At 42.9% G+C, this 19,341-nt stretch overlaps 1 protein-coding gene across 4 annotated transcripts in view; it reads left to right on the plus strand.

Annotated features, from left to right (window-relative positions):
- The window catches only part of RNF144A (ring finger protein 144A), a 129,479-nt gene that overhangs the window by 6,649 nt on the left and 103,489 nt on the right, over positions 1–19,341 (plus strand). For 2 of the 4 annotated variants that reach the window (XM_003276542.3, XM_030800611.1), the window contains exon 2: positions 17,038–17,237. The gene's annotated coding sequence lies outside the window, so the exon portion shown is untranslated. Of the gene's footprint in view, positions 1–9,254; positions 9,395–15,018; positions 15,280–17,037; positions 17,238–19,341 lie in introns of those variants that run through there. The other 2 variants (XM_030800609.1, XM_030800610.1) reach the window with 2 other exon arrangements.

Genomic DNA, 19,341 nt, shown 5'->3' on the forward strand with positions numbered 1-19,341 from the left:
CTTATGTCCTCTGCTAAATTATAATCTCTGCACAGGTAGGAACTTACTCATTTTTACATTCTCTCAGTGCCTATCATGCTCTTTCTGAATGGATTTTTGTTAAGTGATTGAATACAAGATAGAGAAACCTGGTTCAAGAGGGAAGCCTGGAACAGATTATGAATGAAGAAATGGAATTCGAGTGTAAATTCTGTATTCCACCATGATCCGAGCAAACCAGGTTCTCTCTTTAGGTCAGGTCACAGAACAATACACCGTAAGATCTCAGAAGTCGGGTGGGAATATTTGCTTGGGTTTAGGGGTGAGGATGGTAGAATGTAGCCTGGTGGCCCGAAATGCAGAGAGAGAATCCTGGGTACTGTGGTTGTGTAGACACCACGTAAGTGAGATCCAGCGTAACAGCTGACGAGACTTCCATGGCCATGTTGCTGGGGGGCCCTGGGGCCTGAGGCACTCTGTGATGCACAGGAAGCATATGAGGTGGCCTTTGCCTGTGATGTTCCTCATCCAGCAAAGGGAGATGCATAATGTGGAAAGGTTAGGACCAAGCGCCTGAATGTGCCCATCCGAGCGCGTGTCCTGGGAGTCTGGTGAGGAAGCGATTGTGGAAACGGGAGTCAGCATAGGTGGGCTTTGGAGAGCTGGGGAGTGTAGAGAAGGGGGCGCTCTGAGTTGTCCCAGAGCGGGGCAAAGACCCAGGCCGGGCAGGGTTTGTTCTGGAGGATGCTGAGGACACAGAGCTGTTGGATGAACCCTCAGGAGCAGCAGAGGAGGGGCCTCCATCTCCCTTCCAAGTGCGGGACTCATGAAACACTGGGATGCTTTTGCCAGTGCCTTGGAGGAACTTGCCAGGTAGGGCCGGAGGGCCAGAGATGCTGGTGGTTCTTCCTGTGTAGGAGTTGAAGAAGTGCAGCTGCTAAGTGTGCTGTGAAGTGTGTGAGGAGCCATCCTTCGTGTTCACTGTGTTCTCTGTCTCTGAGGAATCCGTTTTCTGAGTAACTTACGTGCCTGTGGTCTGTGGTGCCAGTTGTGCGCTCACAAGCATAACACAGGCTGTGTGCTCCAAGGGAGCCTTTGCTTTGGGAAGGGTGCAGGCTTGCAAAGACCTTGGGGCTGGCTCTTTGATGGATGGAGAATGTCAGGAAGCACCTGGGTCCTTCTGTGAGTTTTCTGGCGACCCCGATTGCCACGCGGCGAATTTTGGTAGCGTATGCACTAGAGTGTTGTAGTCTAGGGCAGTGGCGTCCAAAGAGCTTCCAGGAGACTTTCTGAGTTGGCACCTTAGATCTGAACTCTCCTCACTAAAACACTTGCATTTCCTTCTAGTCACTTGGCAGAAGTGAGTGATGGTAATCCCTAGTGTGGATGGGATGGGGCTGGCTCTGTGCTCACAGATCTCACTCACAGATCGCATGTCCTTCTCTCTTCTTCTTGTCTCAGTGAAGCACTACCCAAAGCCCTGAAAACTGAGCCAGTCTAGTCTTTGGTGGCTGGCAGAGTGGTGGATAGAGCCAGGTGTATTAGGAAAAATAAAAAGAAATCTCTTTATTTAATCCGTCGTGAGACCCTAAGAAACCATCTGTGTTTCAGCTTCTGTCCTCCTCTTTCAACCCCAGAAGCTCTCTTTACTTCCTTCTTGTTATCATGTGTAGGAGTGAAAGTGGCCAGATATGAGAGTAAGAGTTCCCATATATCCAAGGACAGAAGCAGGCAGGAACCTCAGGATCTGATGTGGGCAAGCCGCAGGTAAAGGGCAGGTTCAAGGCGCAGAATACAGGTAGATGATTCTAATATCTGCCTGCATTTTCATGTGGCTGTCTTCTCTCTCTGTCTCTGCGCTGGGGGTGCGTCTCTTCTCACAAGGACATCAGTCATGTTGGATTAGGGCCAACCCTGTTGATCCCATCTTCGCTTGATTGCATCTGCAAACACCCTAATAAGGTCACATTCATAAGCATCAGGGGTTAGGAGTTCAATATATCCTTTGGGGGAGACATGATTCAACACACACACACACAAACACACACATACACATGCATCGATACACACAACACATATATATGTACCAGTATCAGGTATAGTGTTTGTGTTTGGATATGTTAGCATATGTTTGGCCAGCAACATAGCACTTACTAACAAGGACTTACAGCTTTCTGTTTCCTTAATAGCAAGGCACTGAAGGTAGGTGCTTGCTTCCAGGCGCTGGTGCAGCGGCTCGGGATGTTACTGAGAGCCCAGGTTCTCTCTTCTTTCTGCTGTGCCATGCTCAGCATGTTTTCCTTTGCCCCATGATGCAAAAGGGCTGGCCACAGCTGCAGCACATCTGTGTTTAAGGCAGTGACAGAGGTGGGGGCGTTGGTGTCAGCTGCATCTGTTCGTTTTTGTCAGGAAGCGACAAGCTTTTCCAAAAGTTTGGTGGCTGACTCTGTTCAGGGCCCAGTGCCAGAGCCGGGCTGCATGGCCGGCTCCTGGAGAAGGAGAAGCAGAGAAAATGAGGGTCTGCCTGGGAGGAGGTCCTGGAGGACTGGACCGGATAACACATGTGAGAGAACTGCCCTGTGCAGGGGTTGGCCGTGCTAGGCCTTGATAAACTGCTTTTCCCTCTCTTACCTGCTCTTCCTGGCAAAGCAGGAGCCCATGTGGATTAGGCCCAGAGCCATGTGCATGCGGCTTCAAGGTTGCAGGTGTGGGGCTGCGCACACCTGTGCGTTCCATCAATCGGTTTGGTGTGGGTGCAGTGTGGGCCGGGAATCCCAGTCCTGTCCTGGTCGTCTTTGTACCCTTCTAGCACCTGGCACACAGGCTTCTCATAGGAGGCGCTCAGTAAATATTTGTTGAACTGAATCTGTATCTTTTCCCTTCAAAGACATTTGAGTCCAGAAACAACCATATCCTTTCACTATAATATTCATGAATATCTTACTCTTTATTTCTATTGTTGTTGTTATTTATTTGCTTTTGTTCTTTTATCCATCATTTGGCAAAAACTACTTGGTACCAGGGATTCAAAGACACATTGAGGACTATATAATGAAGGTGAGGACTTGCAGAGAGGAAGGGATGGGGCGGAGTGGGGGGTGCCCTTTCTGAAACGAGGGAGAGTTTACCGTTCTGGAGTCCACGTGGCAGGGATTCATCTCTTAAACCTGCGGTACTTTGTTGAGTCCAGTTTCACTGTAGTAAAAACAACCAGAACACATAGGAAGCCGTGTTGGTCCAGTGAGATTGCCTGCTCTTCACTTCTCTTGTTTGTGAAGTAGCACAGGATTTTAGGTGCAGGGTTTTTCATATGCTGAATAAATATTTGTGTAGCCTTCGCTCTAGGCCAGGTACTGTGCTGTCAACTGTGAAAACCTGAGTAAGACTCAGAAGGACGTGTTTGCAGCTCCTCCTCAAAGGAATCCCCAATTTCTGCCTGCTGATTGGCCGAGGGAAGCATTTCTTATCTGTTAGTACTTCAATCACTCCTGGGACTCTCTCCCTTTGGCCTGCAGCTCTGCTTCCTTGACAGTGACCCTGTCTTTTTTCTGTCCCTGGCCACGTGCAGTGGATCCAGCCTTTCCTCGGGAGGACCAGCTTGACTGTGCCTGCCTAGGCGACTGATCAGGCCTTGAGCTGTGTCCTGCTGGCCTGGCAGATAAGGGCTGCTTTCTGGAGGCAGGCAGGACTTCTTCCTTGTGTAGCAGGAAAAACAGAATGCAGACAGGTGGAGGGGAAGCGAGGACCTGGAGCCAGGCTGTCCTCTGTGGTGGCCACTGGCCCTGCAGGGCCCCGGAGCCCTTAAACTCTGGCCAGTCCCAATTGAGCTGTGCTGTCAGTGGGTTTTGGGTGTGAAAAACAGAATGTAAAGTACCCAGTCATAATTGTTATATGGATTATATGTTGAGATGATTATATTTTGGCCATGTTGGGTTAAATAAAATATATTACTGAAACTAATTTCCCATGCTTTTTAATAAAATGTGGCTACCAGAAAATTTAAAATTATGTATATGGCTTGCATCAGACTGAAGTGCTGATCTGGAGGGCCTTGGAGAAGTGTGTTTCTTTCCAGGTTACCAGCCTTTTGACCAGCTCTTCTAGAGTGCTTACCTGCCCTGGATTCTGGGATCCCAGCATGGACAGGGCCTCTCGTCTGCATCTGGGGGTCTGGTTTGTGCCATTTCACTGTCACTAGGCACGTCCTACATGCCTTGAGGTTAGTTATGGATGGTTCAGACTCTTGTCCCACTTGTCCTGTTTGGGCACGTCCTTCCTGTAGCCTGCATTATTCAGACTCAACTGTTCAACCAGTTTAACTCTGTTCAGTCTCAATTCAGATTCCAACATTTTTGGGCCTTTTTAAAAAAATGTGTTAAATGGACGGTTTGGGCTAGATGAATTTAACATTTTTCCTTGAAACACTCTATTGTCAAAATCTACCCTGACGTCCATCATCTTTGCATCAAGTTCATTGCCGCAGGCCCCCTTCATTTCTCCTCTGGGTCCACCGCCTGCCTGTGTGTTTACCATTAGCATTCTCCTGGCCTTCAGTGGTCAGGGCAGACGGCACCCTGTGGATCCAGCACATATATTTGATTCCCAGTGAAGACTGGTTGAGAGAAGCCTCTCCCATACCTGTCTCTTCTCTGCATATCCTACATCTGCACCCCAGACTAAGCCCGCATGTCTAGAATACTAGACATGCCCCCAGGTCACCAGCTTCTAGCCCAGGCACCGCTGTCCTCCACTGGCCTCCTGCATGCCCTGGCCTCCGTGCTCCTCCCCTCCTTTCTGGCGACTGCGCATTCCTCATTTGAGCCCTTGCCTTCAGAGTTGCCCCAGATTTTTTTCCGCGTCTTTGAAACCTGTGGCTTTCGCTGGCCTTTTCTCCATGGCTGGCTCCAAGGCCTCCTATCACCTGACACCCTCTGTGGTCAAGTGCTTCCCCGTGAACTTCCTCCTCACCTGCTTTTTCCAGCATCCCCAGTGTCTCCTGCTGTGGCACCCTGCCTTTGGTGATGGTCAGAAACTGGCCCATCCTCTTCCTGCCACTTCTGGGGGTTCTGCGTGGCCCCTTCAGGCCCCGTCAGTTCCCTGAGCAGCTCTGGCATTTTGGGGATGACATGGAGTGAAGTCAGTATCCATTTGCTCCCTGGACACAGCAGACTTGGTGCTGAGGGCCTGTGAGCTTTGCCAAATGAAATATTTTAAAAAATTGGAAACAAGTATTAGCTCTAGAGTATTAAAAAAAAACAGAATTGATGTTAACACATATGACATGTTATGTCAACAAAATTTAACTGTTATTGACTTGATTGAAACTCCATGCATAGTTACATAGAAATTGTATTTAACCTGATGTGAGGGTACTTTTCAATTTTTGGCATAAAGAGAGATGAGTCCTGTGGAATTCACATGTCCCTGAGTTAAATACTGCCCTCGCCACCATATTTTATCTCTTCCCAACTCTCCTTGACAGTGGAGTTGAGACTCAGAGTTTGACATTTATTTGTTGCAGTTCCGTAGGGCGAATGTACAGTGAGCTGGGCTCCTGGAGCTAAGCCGTGGGTGTTACTCAGTTTGAATTTCCAGCACAGGACGTGGTATGCTGAACTTCACTCTGGAACTTTTCACTGAACTCAATATATATATATATATAAATATATTTATTTTAAATAAGGGACATTGGGATCCTGCCTGAAGGTCTGTGTTTTCTTTTTACTGAAACATCACGGTGTGATGGTTTTCAAAACCACACGTCTATAAACTGACCTCAAATGGCAAAAACCCTTAGCTGAGGTGCTAATAAAAATAATTATTGTGAAGCTTATACAATCGTAGTTTGGAAGACTTTAAATTATATTTGAATATTACCTGGTATTGACTTATATGTTATCCACACCTACTGTTTATGTAGAAATCAATTTAGTTACGATATAACTACCATTATTTGATAATAAATAGCTTTGGAGATAGGATAAAGTTTTTCTTGTTAAGCGTGGAACCGTTATTTAGAAAAACAATTCTAAGAGAAAGTAGCTAAAAAAGTGCATTTTCTAATATGTTGAAGTGGGTCCTGCTGCAGGAAGGAAATAAATATAAATCATGTTGGCTTGGCAGAAAGAATGAATTTCTAGACCTAACCTGGGTGAAAGGATGGCTTAAGGAAAGATGCATTGTTTTTATTTGCAGTGGCATGATTACTTTGCACAGTTGCACTTTGGAGAATCCAGCTCCAAGAAATGATACTAAAGGTGGAGAAAAATAAATGCTTGATGCACAAATGTATTTCTTTATGTTTTTTAAAGAATAATAGCCCTAAATGGAAAACATCTAAATATAGCTAAGTAAATCTCATGCTCTAATTAGATAAGATTTTTGGAGATAGTGGGCATGGGAAATGTTTCTATTATTAAGTGAAAACAATGGTGAGGCACAATTGTGCAGTTTGATGTACAAACTTGAAAAATGTGCTGAGGAGAGGAATCAGAACTCATAAGAATTGTGACAGTTTTTCTATTTTTAATTTTTCAATTATGGTTATATTTCATTTTTAGTGAAGTAAATTATTTCAGTTTTGTAAAAAATTAATTGTAAATTCAGTCACCTCCTCAGTCCACACAAATTTTATTACTCCATATATATACACACACATGCCCACCACACACACACATGTCTATGGGTATATATATTATATATATAGATACACACGTGTGTATCTATATATATAATATATATAGATACAAATACGTGTATCTATCTATATATATATACATACATACGTGTATATATACATATAATTTATTTATTTTTCTGATAGGATCTTGCTCTGTCACTCAGGCTGGACTGCAGTGGTGCAATCTCAGCTCACTACAGCTTTGATCTCTGGGGCTCAAGCAATCCTCCCACCTCAGCCTCCTGAATAGCTGGGACCACAGGTGTGTGCCACCACACCCAGCACATTTTTATATTTTTTTTGTAGAGGTGGGGATTTGCCATGTTGCCCAGGCTGGTCTCAAATTTTTGAGCTCAAGCAATCCTCCCACCTCAGCCTCCCAAAGTGCTCGGATTACAGGCGTGAGCCACTGCGCCTGGCTAACTATATATATTTCAACCAATAAATCCACCTTATATCATAAGTGGACATTTTGCTGCTGTGGGATTGAAGTGAAACAAGGAAGAAACCCTCGTATTATTAATAAACTGGACAAAGCCATGCAAGCACCCACATTGCTCCTGAAGGGCTGCCCTCCCAGGCTGACCTGATACCATGCACCTGCAGGTCTGACTGAGTACTGTTCCTGTCAGAACTGGGACAGTGTGCCCAGCAGAGTCCAGAAGCATCTCCTAGTGCAGCGGGTGGTCAGTGCTTGAGCAGAGAAGGCAAGACTGTGGGGACAGAGACAGGATCCTGCTCAAGACTTCAGGCCCCACTGGATTTGTGAAAAGACCTGTGACCTCTCTGTAAATGTTCCTGTTTTATTCATCTCTAAAGTGAGAATCGTACCAGGGTTATTCTTTTGTGGGAATCCTCTGTGGATTAAAGAAATCATGCCTATGGAACTTCAAAGGAAAACCTTGAAGGCCTGTCCAAAATGCAGATTCACAAATTACTGTTGGAATTACACAGGTCAGAAGCTGGGTTTTGGGAACGGGGAGGGTCAGGCCTGCTGACAGCATTCAGAGTCCACTGTGGAGAACTTCATTGGCTCATAAAAGACTGCCCTCTGGTCCACAAAAATGGAAGTATTTGACCCATGTCATTTTTTTTCCTAGTTTTCAGGTAAAGATAGCCAAGATGAAATAATGCCATATTTCCATTTTTTTCTCTAATTTTCTGTTTTGGTGGTGGTTTTGTTTTACATTTATGGTGAAAATGCCAGTGGCTCTTGTATTATCTAGAAGTGTGCTGTTTAATCTCCAGATATTTGGAGATTTTCCATCTATCTTTCTCTTACTGATTTCTAGTTTAATTCCATTGTGATATGAGGGCATACTTTGTATGATTTTTGTTTTCTTCTTTGTTTGTTTTTACATTTAAGGTGTGTTTTGTGGCCTGGACTCTTCCCTTTGAACTAAAGGAATGTGTATTCTGCTATTGTTGGATGGAATATTCTTTATCAAGTAGATCAAGTTGATTATTAGTGCTATTCAGTTCAACTGTGTTCTTATTGATTTTCTGCCTGCAGAATTTGTGCGTTTCTGATAAAGGGGTGTTAAAGTCTACAGCTATTAGTAGTGGATTTGTCTGTTTCTCCCTGCAGTTCTGTCAGTTTTGCCATATGTATTTTGATGCTCTGTTGTAGGGTATTACATGTTTAGCATTGTTATGTCTTGGAAAATTGATCCCTTTATTATTTTCTGATGGCCCTCTTTGTTGTGATAATTTTTTTCTTGCTTTGAACTCTGCTTTATCTGAAATTAACATAGCTAGTCCAGCTTTCTTTTGATTAGTGTTAGCATGGTATATCTTTTTCCATCCCTTTATTTTTAACATTAATCTTCCTATTTGAAGTGGGTTTCCTGTGGACAATACAACATGTAGTTGATGCTTGCTATTTTACCCTCCCTGAGTATCTGTACCTTTTAACTGGTATATTTAGACCATTCACAATTACACACACTTTAAAAATAGAAAATACTGTGTATTGCTATTTGGAGATTTTTTTTTCCTTAGTATATTATGTTACCTTATTCCTTTACAAAATTACATAGCCAAAGAAATTTCTTTCTAAGTTCTTTAAAATTGGTGTGTGCTTTATCTCACCATTCTAAATAAACTATTTTTTTTTCCTGTGGTAATGCCTCTACTATAACAAGCTTCTCATTTTGTGCCTAATTTGGTATCCGGTCGGGTAAATCAATTGGTTCTTTGTGAGCAGTTTAAGCCTAAGACTCAGCTTCGTTTTTATGAGTGATATCTTAGAATCAGGAATGATGGCAGAATTAGCCAAAGCCTTTTATCACAAGAAGAGAATTTTAAACAATACTCAATTAATTGATAACCAATGAACCAACGAGTTTGTTCCACAGCTATAATTTGACAAATGTCTCCGCTGCTGAAGAGTGTATTTTGTTTTCCCCCAGAGAAGACAAGTGCAGAATAACTCACTGCAGGGCAACTCTAAAGCGATCCCTGTGTTTCCCAGTGTACAGACTATTAGTATACGATGCATGCAAACAGAGAGGTGCTTTATCGAAGCGGGACAAGACCTCTATTCATAGTAAAGTCAAACAAACCACACATGTGAAAACCTCCACTTATAGCGGCTGCATAAGCTTAACTGCACAGAGCTATACTGCTTTTTGAAATACTAACTTGCAAGTTCAGCAACAGCTAAGAAAACAATCCTAGACTTGGAAATTGAAAGACTGGAAGAGAATTGGAGGGATTCCTTTGGAACCCCTTTATGTACGTATGTGTAAGGAATTGTAGGTAAGTGGGAGGGTCTCTCTCGAGCAGTATTTTGCTGTGATCACTAGTGGGCACAGGGTCTAAATCACTAGTGGGCACAGAGTCTAAAATGTTCCTTCATTATGGAGAAGATGGAGAAAGGATATGGAGAAGGAAGAGCCTCCACTAACTGGGATTTCTATGTGGATTTCAGAGCAGAGCCTACTTGAAGGATTTGCTTCAGGGAGGCTGCAATGCAAAAAAATGCTGTCTTTTTGTGGGATTTTAATTTAGAGCTTGCAATATGTTATGAGATACAATCCTTGGTGAGGCAAAATAAAAATAATTGTTTTCTCTCAGTGTGTAGTATCTCATGGGTACTGTATCAAAAGTCTTTAGCCTCTAAAAATTTAAAGTTATAAATGGAGAGAGTAAAAAACAACTTTGAAAGGAAAAAAAATGGAGAATAAAATTCCCTTTATTCTAAAGCAATTACCCACAGTTTTTTTATATTTTAATTCTTCTAGAAAAATTGTGAGTATATAACTTAAATGTGTGTTCACAAATGGGATCATAGTGTATAAGTATTTTTGTAGTGTGACTTTTTCTTGGCTAATGTATCTTAGACATCTTTTCATGCCAAGACATGAAATATTAACCAAGGTTCAGCTTATTCTTCAGTCGTATAGCTGTATTATTTATTCAGCTTTTCTTCTATTGATGGGTATGTAAGTAGATTTTCAGTTTTTGCTGTTGTGAAGATTGCTTCCAGGGTTTTTTGTTTTTGTTTTTGTTTTGTTTTGTTTTAACATACACATGAAATTTTTTTTTGCCAATGTATCTCTAGAGTAAATACTTAGGGCAGCACATGTGGGTCAGAGTTAGGTGTGTTTTATGTTTTGATCTGTTTCCAAGTCATTTTCCAAAATGGCATCTATTGCTGTTCTGCTAAAAAATGGATGAAAGCTCCTCCTTCTCCACATTCAACAGTATTGGGTTTTTATTCAACAGTATCGAGGTTTTTCATCATTGCTGATCTGACAAGTGAAATATGGTATCTTTTTACTTCGCGTCTTTAATTAGGAGTAAGTTTCAGCGTCTTTTCAAATGTTTGTCAGCCACCAGTATTTCTCTTTCTGTGAACCTGTTCACATTCTTTACCTGCTTTTCTATTGCAGTGTTTTCTATTGATATTTTTCTTTATAAATTAGAAGTATTAATTCTTCATTACATGTAATGAGAATAATTATTCCCAGTTTTGTTACTTACTTTTTACTTGTCTTATGTTATTTTTTCCAAATAGAAATATTATTTTTATGTAGTTAGAACTTTACCACTTCCTTATTTATGAGGTTTGCTTTAAAAGCCTTTCTCCCCGCTGGGTAATACATATTTTAGTTATTTTTTTCCTCTGGTAAAATTGTAGTTTTACTTTTAGCATTGTTAGGGAACCAGCCTAATCTTTTTTTCCAGCCTATTTTTTTCCCCATCTATAGCTATTTGTCTGAAAACTGTTTAGTGAATAACAACCCATCTTTCTTCTATTGTTCTGAGACACTACTTAGAAATATTTAAAGATATCTGCATAGAAGACTCTGTGGAGTCCTGGATAAGAGCAGGAGCTCTGCTGCTGGACGTGGGTTGCCACTGACCAGTTATCTGACCTGGGCAAGGATTTTAACCTGTTTCTCCTTCTGTAAGATGCAGCTCTTTTTCAGTATCTGTGCTTTTGCCAATATTGTGCATATCACCGCCAAGTTCAGTGACTGTCACATGGTCATCACTCAAAAAAAAGAAAAAAACCACATGGTCAAGGTGGAGTGGATGCTGTCTGTGCTTCTCATTGCTACTTCCAGGCCATTGCACCTTCTTCCTCCCTAAAAATCCCCCGCTCCCTTGAGACATGTGCCATCAGGCTTTACCATCCCTCTTCCTTCTTCTCTGAGCCTTCTACAGATAACCCCTCCTTTTGTCCTCCTCTGCATTCACAGACGAGTTCATCAACTAATTCACCGTCTTCATCTTCCTTCCTGTTACTACTTTAGCCATTTCAACATCTGCATAGCAGGCCATTTCAAAACTAGATCCCTCACTTTCTTCTTTGGCCTCCTCCTTTTGGTCATCCTCTTTGGTCTTACATTAACTACTCTTTCCTGCAGTAACACCCAGTTCTTCTAAAATCGGGACATCCAGCGTCCCATTCTGAGGTCACCACCCTCTCTGTGCAGCCCCCCGTTCCTCCTCCCTCATTGGTTGCTCTTCATCCCTGAGCTCCGTCTCTGTGTTTGGACATGCGAGGGCCCCACGGCTCCATCCTCAGGCCTCTTTTGCTGTCTTTCCCATCTACATCCCTGCCCAGGTGAGCTCATTTAGCCTCCAGTGGTAATGTTAACAGCATGTAGATGGGATGGCCTCTCACTTTGTGTCACCAGACCACCCCCACGAGCCCATGCTTGTTGTTGGCACGGCAATCTGCACACCTACCCTAGGGCTTCTGAGGGACACCCGTGTCATGGACAGTGCCGCTCACACGACTGTTCAGGACAAAAGTCTGGAAGCGTCTTTGACTTCTTTCTTTCCCTCCCTCCTTCCCTGCCTCCCTTCCTTTCTCCCATCAAATGCTTTGGGAGGTACCTTCAATATCTGTCAGGTTTCTGTTTCTCACCGCTTTCACTGTTCCTTTAGGGAACTTGGGCGGCTTGGCCTATGGGAACAGTGAAGGCGGGCGGGGGGCTTCACTGTTATTGCCTGTGCGGAGCAGTGAGCATGTTTGTGGAGCATGTTCTTTCTCCGTACATTCTCATGTCCTGCTTGCTCAGTTCATCCAGGACTCACTTAAAATACCACGTCTTCAGAGAGGCCTTAAACACTAAGAAAATAGTACGTCTTTTCTTTACCTGGTTGTATTTTATTGTAGCTCTTATCACTAACTGATGGCATATATATACACACACCCACACACATATAGATACATATGTACACACATGTGCATACATAGATGCATATATACATACGTATACACATACATGCATCTATGGATGCATGTGTGTGTGCGTATAGATAAATACTCAGGCTGCAAAGTTCTAAAGGTTTTGAGTGGTTGTCACTGACTTTTTGTTCTCATAAGCCTTTTTATTGTAGTGATTTCAGCTGCTGCTATTTTAGAGCCTTTATTTAACAAGGAGTCATCCTATATAATCTTTAAAAATCACCAACAGCATCCTTTTCTATGTTGATATACACACACTTGGTGAAAGAAAGAAATGAATAAAATAATGTCTTTAATATATGTTTTTGCATCAGGTTGATTTTCTCAGGTTATTCTGAACCATTGAGTCTTTTGTTCACAATCTGAAGTAGCATCTGTGTTTCGAGAAAGGTGTAAATTAATTAATTGTATTGGAATTACCAGACAAGCACACTGTTAGGAAACGAGAAGCCTCATCCTATCCTTCCGTATATCAGATTTTTTTCAAGTCACACACAGTAATCGTGTGTGTGTGTGTGTGTGTGTGTGTGTGTGACTGAGGGCCTCAGTATGGTGTCACTGAGGGCCAGGTGCTGTCTTACAGGTCCCTAGATAGTCTGAGCTCCTTGAGAGCAGAGACCACATCTTCTTCACCTTGTTATCACTCCTGTGTGCTGTCTCAGCACATGGTCGGGGTGCAAGAAAAGGTGGAGGAGTGCATGAACATTTACTACAGATGTTTCTGCTAAAACCCAGTACATGCATTCCTGGTGTTCTATAAAAACAGGTACTAAAAATAGGAGGGCTTCTTGAGTACTGAGGGACTGGCCACTCAATACTGGTGTGGCTTCGTTACCAGAGTAGTATGAAGAACAATTCTTGATACCTGGGTATACATGCAGCTTGGCTGGAGGCTGTTAAAAATATGGATGGCAAACAACCAAGTGAAATGCTGTGGCACTTCATTAGCGCCCATTTGCTGGTGCTGAGAAAATGTGGATGCCAGTCAGCTATGTGACCACGGGCCACTGTCCAGGTGGGGACAGGAGGCTTTGCAACCTGCCAACAGCCCTGGAGCCACACTGGGCTCCCAACACACTCCTCTGGGCAGAAAGCTCTGTGGCCAGGCTCTCTTTATAAATCTTTTTATAATGCAGCTGGGAAAGGCTTCATTTGCCAGTGCACCAGCTGAGCAGAGAGCTTTTCTTCCTGCTGGAGGTTATAATTCTGTTTACAGGCTCTTCTTACCTGGGAAAAATGGCAGAAGCTGTAGTAAAAGACACTATATTGTCTTTTGTTTGAAGACTCAGAATTTATTGCCAAGCAAAGGCAGAGAATAGATTTGCAACAAAGTGGATACCATTTTCTGGAATGGGTATCTGGATGCTGCTCAGGACTGAGGAGGAACAGCTTTCTGGAGGTGAGAGGCTTGCTCTGCACTGCCAGGTGGTGTTTGGAGGCTGGGTCAGGGCTCTCGGCTGGCAGAGACGTTGGCATTAAAGGCTTTAGCTTGAGCAGCCTGGTCCTGAGTGTTGCAAATAATTAGCATCCTCTGGTTGCATGTGGGCAATGCTTGCTATTTTAGTAAAGGAGCAGTAATGAGGGAATATCTACCAAAAAGATATATGGGCCTGCCCACCAGGCTGTGTCTTCTGTCTGGTCAGATGGAAACACTGCTCCTCTGATTCTCTGCTTTGAGAATACTAGTATGGCCCTGCAGAGGCAGAGGGGGAGAGAGAAAGAGGCAATTGAATTTGTTCTTTGCTTTTCGAACAGAAATGCCTAAAGTTAAGCAGAGTTTACATATAGTGTTGCAGTCCTGATGAACAAAAGCTATACTGAGAAAGAGAACATTTGGGAAAACCTGAAGTAATCTAGACTTCGTCTTTTAAAATTTTTTCCACTTGGCATGTTTCTCTTCACCTCCCCTCCCTTTTCTTTCTTTCTTTTCTTTTCTTTTCTTTTCTTTTCTTTTCTTTTCTTTTCTTTTTTTTTGATGGAGTTTCTCTCTTGTCCCCCAGGCTGGAGTGCAATAGCGCGATCTTGGCTCACTGCAACCTCTGCCTCCTGGGTTCAAGCGATTCTCCTGCCTCAGCCCCCCATGTAGCTGGGATTACAGGTGCCTGCCACCATGCCCAGCTAATTTTTGTGTTTTTAGTAGAGATGGGGTTTCACCATGTTGGCCAGGTTGGTCTCAAACTCCTGACCTCGTGATCCACCTGCCTTGGCCTCCCAAAGTGCTGGGATTACAGGTGTGAGCCACCACACCGGGCCTCTTTCTTTCTTTTTAAATAGTAGTTTTATTAAAATAGAATTCACACAGCATAAAAGTCATTGTTTTAAAGTACACCGGTCTGTGGTTTTTAGTATAGTCACAGAGTTTTGTTACCAACATCACTATCTAATTCCAGGGTCTTTTCAGTACCCTCCAAAAATCTCTGCATCCCTTAGCACTCACTCCTTATTCTCTCACTTTCCAAGCTTCTGGAAACCTGTGATCCACTTTCTGTCTCTATGGATTTCTGTTCTCGACCTTGCATATGAGTAGTTTCATATAGTATATGTCCTTTTGTGTCTGGCTTCTCTCTCTCATCTGGCACAATGTTTTCAAGATTTACCCATGTTGTAGCATGAATCAGTACTGCATTCCTTTATGTGGCCAAATCCATTGCATGGATTTGCCTCAGTCTTTTTTTTTATACATTCACTAGTTGATGGACATATGGGTCGTTTTCACTTTTTGGCTATTATGAATAATGCAGCTGTGAACATTCCTGTATAGGTTTTTGTGTGGAGGTATATTGTCATTTATTTTGTGTGTTTACATAGGTGTGGAAATGCTGGGCCATATGACAACTCTATGTTCAACACTTTGACGAGCTGCCAAACTATTTCCTAAAGCGGCTGCACCACTTTACATTCTCCCCAGCAATGTGTAAGGGTTCACATTTCTCCACATTCTTGTCTACACTTGTTATTATCTGTCCTTTGATTCTAGCCATCCTAGTGGGTGTGAAGTGGCATCTCACTGGAGTTTCAATTTGCGTTTCTCTAATTGGTTAGTCATGTAGAGCAGTTTTTCTTGTGCTTATTGGCTATTTGAATATCTTCTTTGGAGAAATGTCTATTTAAATCCTTTGCCCATATTTACATTTGGGTTGTCTTTGGATTGTTAAGTATTCCTCATATATTCTGAATCCGAGGCCTTTACCAGATATATGATTTGCAAATGCTCTTTTGCATTCTGTGGGTTGTCTTTTTACTCTCTTGATGGCATTTTTGACATGCAAACATTTTTAACTGTGATGAATTACAATATATCTATTTTTTCTTGTTTGAGCTTTTAGCGCCATATTTAAGAAACCATTTCTTCATCTGTGATTGTAAAAATTTACTTTTATGTTTTATTCTTTAGAGTTTTATAAATTTTGCTGTTATATTTAGGTCTATGATTCATTTGCTGTTAATTTTTGTGAAAGGTTTAAGGTCTGTGTTTAGATTCAGTTTTTCAGCACTATTTGTTAAAAAAACAAAACAAACAAACAAAAAAACTATCATTTACCCATTGAAATGTCATGATACCCTTGTCAAGAATCAATGAACCAGAAATGTAGATACTTACTCTTGGACTGTCACTTCTAATCCATTAATCCACATGTCTGTCCTTATGTCACTATTACACTATCTTGATTAATATAGCTTTATAGTAAATTTTGACATTAAGAAGTGTAACTCCCCGAAGTTTTTTTTCTTTTCTATGTTCTTTTAGCTACTAAGAGTCTCTTGGATTTCTTTGTGAATTTTAGGATCAGCTTGTCAATTTTTATTAAAAAAAAAAAAGGCAACTGATTTTAATAGCGATTACATGTAATCTATTCACCAATTAATCAATCTGTTAATATATTAGTTTGGAAGGTGTTGCTATCTTAGCAACATGTTTTCCATCCACAAACATGGGATGTCTATTTTTTTAGGGCTTCTTTAATTTCTTTTAATGATGTTTTGGTAGTTATTAATATACAGATCTTACACATCTTTTGTTAATTTGTTTCTAAGTATTCTTTCTGGTGCTATTCTAAATTATGTTTCTTGTAATAACATATAGTTGTTATTCATTCAACCAATTCCTGCCCTTGAATGGAGTGTTTAAACCATTTAGTGTAATTACTGATAATGCTGAATTTATGTCTGCCATTGTACTATTCGTTTTCCATGGATCTTAATGTTATTTGTGTTCTTCTGTTCTTCCATTTTGCCTTCTTTTTCATTAGTTTATTTTTTATCTTCTTTTAATTCTATTTTTATTGTATTATATACTTTTGAGTTATTTTTCTCATGGTTGCCCTGAGAAGCAAGTGTTTCTGTTGACTTGCACCTCTCTGTATAGAAGACTCACTGGGCAAAGCCGAATGGCTGTGATTGAAAAGGAGGGGATAGAATGAAGATTGAGGGACAGTTTGTTATCTCAGAATTGTCTGTGTTGATGGATTTATTCATTAACTTCTTGGTGGATTTTGTTTAACATAGTAAACCTCAGTTTTTTTCTGCAGTGTACTATTATGCTTCACACCTGTCTCACTGGATAAGATTTCTAATGTCAGTAGCCTTTCCTCTGGGCTTGAAGAAAGGCTTTGTACCCTGCTCCTCTCCTCCCGGCTCCTCTAACTGCCTGTGTTCTTCTCTTGTTTCTTAGGCATCCAGTACCCTGCTGAGTCTGACATGCCCCCAGCCTCCCCCAGCTCTGCAGGGAGCCCTGGTGCCAGAGACCTTCTCCCACTTCTCCCTGTGGGCGCCTGACCTGAGGGCAGAGCCATCTGAGTGTGCATAAGCACAGCAGGACACCAGGACCTGGCCTGAAGACATTTCCTCTCCTCCCCTCTGGACTTCTCAGAGGTAACTTTGAATTCGGAAAATGAAGGCTTGCCAACCTTCATTGATCTCTTCTTAGTGGAATCTCAGGCCGTTGTTGGAAAAGATAGTAGGCCTGCCTGGGTGGATTTTTCTATACCTCTTAAGCCACATCATAAAGGCAATTTTCTAGTAGGTTTCCCAGGAATGAATTTTAAGATAGTGTTCAACACATTATTTTATGCCATTGTAGTTATTTATACTTTGGAAAGATTTCCAGGTTTATTCATTTGCTGCTTATAACAATCCTTTGAGTCTCCTGTTTTAGATCTCCCTGATTCACTAGAGGACACATGGATTGAGCTCCTCCATGTGCCAGGCACAGTTCTAACTCAGAACACAGTGAGGCAGCACCAGTGCCTGCTCTCACGGAGATTCTGTGTGAGGAATACAGGTGGAGGATGGGGGTAGGGACAGGCAGGAAGAGACAGACAATTTTCATTTGACAGTAGCTGAAGCAAATTATATGCTATGCAACAAGGCCTAGATATTGTAGAGAAAAGAAAAAGTAGACCGTGTCTAGTAGGATGGGGCAGGTTGCAGTTTTAAGTGGAGTGGTCAGGGAGGTCTCTAAGGGTGAAATTGAACATGGACTTTAAGGAGGTGCAGTAACTAGCCACTTAGCATCTGGGCAAGAGCGCTGTAGAGAGAAGGGCTGGTGGCTGCAGCATACGGACAGCTGGAGGAGCACCCAGGCCAGCCTTGCTGGAAGGACTCAGCACAGAGCTGTGAGCTGGGACTGGGCAGGGCATAGCGGGACCTGGCTGTGCCTGCCATTGCAGGCTGTTGGGGAATTCTAGGTTCATGATGGTAAATCAGTGTAGGGTTTTAAGCAGAGAAGCAGGGTCTATTTCATTTTAATTGGCTTACTCTGGCCTCTACATTGAGAATAAACTGTAGAAGGTGGAGGAAAGGGTAGAATCCGGGAGACCATCTTGGAGGATATTGCAGATGGCAGAGGACAAGGCTAGAGTCCAGGAGACCGTCTCAGAGGACATTGGAGAGAGTGGAGGATAAGGGTAGAGTTCAGGAGACCATCTCAGAGGACATTGGAGAGAGTGGAGGATAAGGATAGAGTCCAGGAGACCATCTCAGTGGACATTGGAGAGAGTGGAGGATAAGGGTAGAGTCAGGAGACCATCTCAGAGGACATTGGAGAGGGGAGGACAAGGGTAGAGTCCAGGAGACCATCTCAGAGGACATTGGAGAGAGTGGAGGATAAGGGTAGAGTCCAGGAGACCATCTCAGAGGACATTGGAGAGAGTGGAGGACAAGGGTAGAGTCCAGGAGACCATCTCAGAGGACATGGAGAGGGGAGGACAAGGTAGAGTCCAGGAGACCATCTCAGAGGACATTGGAGAGAGTGGAGGACAAGGATAGAGTCCAGGAGACCATCTCAGAGGACACTGGAGAGAGTGGAGGACAAGGTAGAGTCAGGAGACCATCTCAGAGGACACTGGAGAGAGTGGAGGACAAGGGTAGAGTTCAGGAGACCATCTCAGAGGACACTGGAGAGAGTGGAGGACAAGGCTAGAGTCCAGGAGACCATCTCAGAGGACATTGGAGAGAGCGGAGGACAAGGATAGAGTCCAGGAGACCATCTCAGAGGACACTGGAGAGGGCAGAGGACAAGAGTAAAACCCAGGAGACCATCTCAGAGGACATTGGAGAATTCTACTTTAGTAATCCAGACAAGAGACAGTGGGGCACACTCTGCAGATAGCAGCAGCAGCAGCAGGGAAAAGTGGCCACATTCTGGATACAGTTTGAAGAGAGAGCCCTTACCATGTCCTTCCAGAGTGGTTGTGAATATGAGGAAAAGGGGAAAGTCTGTAATGACTCCAGGGACTTTAGTTTGAGTAACTAGATGGAATTGTCACCAATGGAGATGGAGTAGGTTGCAGCCAGAGAAGGTTTGGGTGCAAAAAGGGATTCAGAGGCTGGGTGCAGTGGCTTACATCTGTAATCCCAGCACTTTGGGAGGCCGAGATGGGAGGATCACCTGAGGTCAGGAGTTGGAGACCAGCCTGGCCAACATGGAAAAAACCCGTCTCTACTAAAAAATATAAAAATCAGCTGAGAGTTGTGG

Source organism: Nomascus leucogenys, chromosome 19 (genome assembly GCF_006542625.1).
Source record: "Nomascus leucogenys isolate Asia chromosome 19, Asia_NLE_v1, whole genome shotgun sequence".
NCBI classification, from domain to species: domain Eukaryota; kingdom Metazoa; phylum Chordata; class Mammalia; order Primates; family Hylobatidae; genus Nomascus; species Nomascus leucogenys.